Source organism: Echinops telfairi, unplaced genomic scaffold, assembly GCF_000313985.2.
Source record: "Echinops telfairi isolate 266 unplaced genomic scaffold, ASM31398v2 ScPeMD7_44;HRSCAF=162, whole genome shotgun sequence".
Lineage (NCBI taxonomy): Eukaryota > Metazoa > Chordata > Mammalia > Afrosoricida > Tenrecidae > Echinops > Echinops telfairi.
Window position 1 is genome coordinate 3,224,826 of NW_022103942.1, and position 4,370 is coordinate 3,229,195.

The following is a 4,370-nucleotide window of genomic DNA, read 5'->3' on the forward strand; positions in this document are numbered from 1 at the left end:
AGAAACTCCAGCAGTCTTCGAAAGACAAGTTTGGGATGAGGGTTGAAGACTATAAACATCATAGCTCCAGAAACAAAAGCTTGTGGGGTGAATGGGCATGTGTTCTTGTTGTGGTGGTTATTGTTTTTCTAAGCACATTTCCTCCTAGAGATCGCTTTTCGGTGCCCTTAACTGTTAGCAGAGAAAGTTAACTCTTTCTCTTTTATCCTTTCCCTTCATTTTAATTTTTAAAATTGTGAAATATTGCTATAGTTATAGAATAATGATAAAACACACACACACTGAGAGTTCCCATGTACCCTTTACCCAGTTTCCTCAAATATTAACACTTATATTATCACAAAAAGCTAACATGTGTATATTATTTTTTATTAACTAAACTACAGTTGATAGCAGTTTTTTTTGGCTAGTGTCTATTTGAAAATTATTATGGTTGTCCAGGATATAACAAAGTATTTCACATTATATTTGCTCATTGCATTTCCTTAGTTTCCTGAAATTTATTCCATTTTTATTTTTCTGTAATTTTCATTACTTTGATACTTTTGATGTGTATTGGACAGGTATTTTGTAGACTATCACTCGGTTTGGCATTAGGCTGGTGACTTCTCTTAATTAGATCATAGTTATACATTTTGGGGAAGAATATCACAGAGATAATATGCTTTTCCCATCACATACGCTCTGGGGTACATGAGATCAACATAAAGTGTCGTTGGTAATGGTACCCCTAATCACTTGGTAAAGATCATTTTCTTTTTAAAATTTTACGTATAGGAGAGTAGTTAAGTGATTGGACAAAGTACACAGAATATCTATCTCAATGCCTGACATTCAGAAAATATTCATTCAGTCAAGAAATGTTTTATTGAGTTAGCCAGTATAGCCAATGTGTCAAGGCTACTTATGTAGTAACCCAATACATATTAAATGGTTCATGAGATAGTTAAGGTTTATTGTGCCACCCTGGCCAATAAACACATGTGGTATTAATTGAAGGGCAGAGAGATAAATGGCTAGGTGAGCCTCACCTTTCTAGTTCTTGAGTCTCTTGCTCTCTGATGGTCGAACCAGGGTGCAATTGACTTAGCCTGCTTCAGCTGGTAAGGTTCACTTCCTGCGAGACATCCCTGAGGAGAAGCCACATGGACCTACCCTGATGCAGCCCTGGAAGCTGGAGAAGCCGCGTGGAGACCTCGGCCAGCACTGAGATGCGTACACGTTCACTGATTCAGCTTTCCTCCTGCAGTCGGCATCATTGTGTGTGTTTTGTGAGATTGAGGAAGACTTTGTAGATGTGTGTCAGACATATGGGCTAATGTTGGACTTATGGGCTTGGACAGCACTGGGTTGGAATGCTTTCTTAATGTACACTTACCCTTTATATAAAACTCTCTCTTATACATATATGAGTTTCTGTTGATTCGTTTCTAGTTTACCCAGACCAACACAGTTCATATGTGCAAGGCTGGGACTAGGGTGAGGCCAGTGAGACACTCACATTTGATGCAAAATTTAAAAGGGCACTAAAAGACTCAGTAATCAAGATAATGAATTTTAATTTAATATTTAAAAATCAAACTGAATACAAAAATTAGTGGTGAACACCATTTCCTAAATTCAAGTAAAATCTATATATGTCAGGCAATGTTCTGGGTATAACATTGAGCAAGGCTGAAAATTCCCAGCCATCTTGAAACTTACTCTTTAGTGGGGAAGGTCATCAATAAACAAGTGCTTCCAAAATGGAAGTTGTCCATTTTTAAAATTTTAGTGGGGAACAAGATGAAGGCCTACCGAGCGGACCATCAGTTTCACATTCAGTAATTCGTACACATTTTCTTTCAACAGCCATTGCCGTCTCCTCAACGTACTCTCAACTACCCCACTTCTCTCCTGTGTTTTCTGCCTCCATTCTTTCTTCTTTCATAGCCCTCTGAATGTTGGTCTTGAGTGAAAGAAGTTCCAGATCTCAAGTGTGGCTAAGGGCCCTAGTACTGGGAAGCCCACTAGTCTCTTTACAACCAGTAAATCTTTTCATGACTCGGGGTTTCCTTCCACATTTCCCCCACTCAGCCCAGAACCTTCTAATGCGATCCTTTTCAGAATAGTTGGTAGTGCAAGTTGGACACCATCGAGTTCTTCTGATCTCAGGGTAATGGAGGCTGATGTTTGTGTGATCCATTAGTCCATTGGACTAATTGTTTCAATTTTTGAAATTGTGTCAGTTTTCAACATTCTTCTATCCCCTGGGTGGGCGGCACTTTAGATGGATGCTCACAAGCTCTTAAGATTCCAGTCAGAGGAGTCAATTATTATGAATAACAGTGTTAATGCCTGGTAAATAGTTAAATTCCCCTGGATAACATTGATACTTGCCTGAAATTAGACACATCAATCATGTGAACTTGAGCTAGTCATTTGACTCTCTTATTTCCAGTTTCCATAGATATAAAATGAGATCAGTGATCGTGATTACCACATGAGGTTTCACTGAAAAGAAAATGGGATATAATACATAATATGCTTCGTACAGGACATTCCACAAAAGTCTTCAATTATTGGTGACTTTTATTTCTACCCCTTCCCCCCAAAACTCCACAGTTTATTTAAACTTCTTAAGTTGGTTATCATATTCTATCTTGTCTTGTGCACTTGTGAGGGCAAACAGACAAATCATCTTCGCAACTAAGATTACATCTACATCATCACAACCAAAAGCTCGGTACCAAACAATCATATATGGAACTTTCCCTTAGGAATTAGCAAGAACCGTGATGGGTCTGAAATTGGTCCTACTTGCAAGCTGCCACAGTTTCATGAATACTGTTAACAGATACAAAATTCCTGGATCACAGGCAAGGATTTTGTTATTAATAGGAATTGCAATATCCAGAGTATCAGAACTTCCTGTCCTAATTCCCTCAGCCTCAATTTGCACAGCATGATATGAATAAAGTCATGTGATATCTTTACATGCAGTTAGTTGCATTGCAACAAAACTTTGAGTTTAGGAAACCTTGATCTTTCATAATGGATAACAAGCCTTATTTTTGTTCTAGAGGGGAAGCACTAAATCTATCCTTTCAGATTATTCCCTATACAAATATCCTTGTAAAGATAGTCTAGAACAAAGGCAAAGTGCCTCTTTTCACTAGATGTTCAGAGAAACAAGACACACATAGGTGATCGGGGCAAACAGGAAGTGACAGGCCTGCCAGATTATTTTCAGCCCCACTAAGAAGATGATTAAACAGGGTACAAATCCTCTCCTCTGATGTGCCTTGAAGGCCTGCATATGGGGTCAAGTAGATTTCACACAGATTGTTATTTTTTTCAATTCTTTATACTAACTTTTCTAACCCTTCTGAACTTTGTCCTTGAGTAAATGCTGCCCTCCTGATCGCAAATGGCTGAATATTCTACAGCTTGTGTACATTACTAGTATCGTTGCCCCTCTGACAAACCTGTCTATTCATAGGCTGAACATTGAGCCGCGTGTTTGTGTTCAGTGTCACACCCAAATGGTGACGAAGAGCTCACACCAAACTAGCAAGGCAAACTCACTGCCATCCGGTTGATGCCGACTCATAGTGACCCTCTGTCAGTTTTGGAGACTGGAACTCATTAAAAGAGTAGAAAGCCTCCCTTGGGGACGCTGGTAGTTTTGAGGTGCTGACTTTGCAGTTAGAAACACAACACATAATCACTACACCACAAGACTCCTTGAGAGCCCACGCAGATTCTTACAATGATGTATGGTCTTTCATTTTAAAATTTATTCCAGAATAGGAACCTCAGTGTTCTTTGCACTGAAGTGAATCCTACCTGTACATGGAGACTTAGTTTCCGCTTCAGGTCTCTTTATCAGTCTAGTGCAATGGATTTTGCTTTAGCTTCCTTACTTTGACAGGTGGCCTGCTATTATTGTTTGTTTCTTTTAAGTTTGAATCATGAAGTTGACCTATGATTTGTTCTCTAGATTAATTAATGGGTTATTTTCTAATTGTTATATTTTGGATTCGAGATAATGGTTTTCAGGGAAATTTAAAGCATATGTATAAACAGCCAACTGGTTTACCTGTGTAAAATAAGTCTAGTAACATAGACCTGTGGAAATCTCCTCTTTTACTGAACCACCACTTAGAATCTGTAAAGCACTTGCTGTTTTTGGCTGATCTGGCTGAAGATGTATGTCATAAGATAAAAAGATCACAAGTATATAATGCTAGAGTTGTCATTAATAAAGTAAGTTCCACATTTCTTATCTATTTTCATTCACAGCTAAGTAACTAATTTTTATCTTGCACTAAACTGACTAGCTCTTCGTCTTAGCCTAGAGGCAAAGTCCCATGGAAAGAGAATTAAAT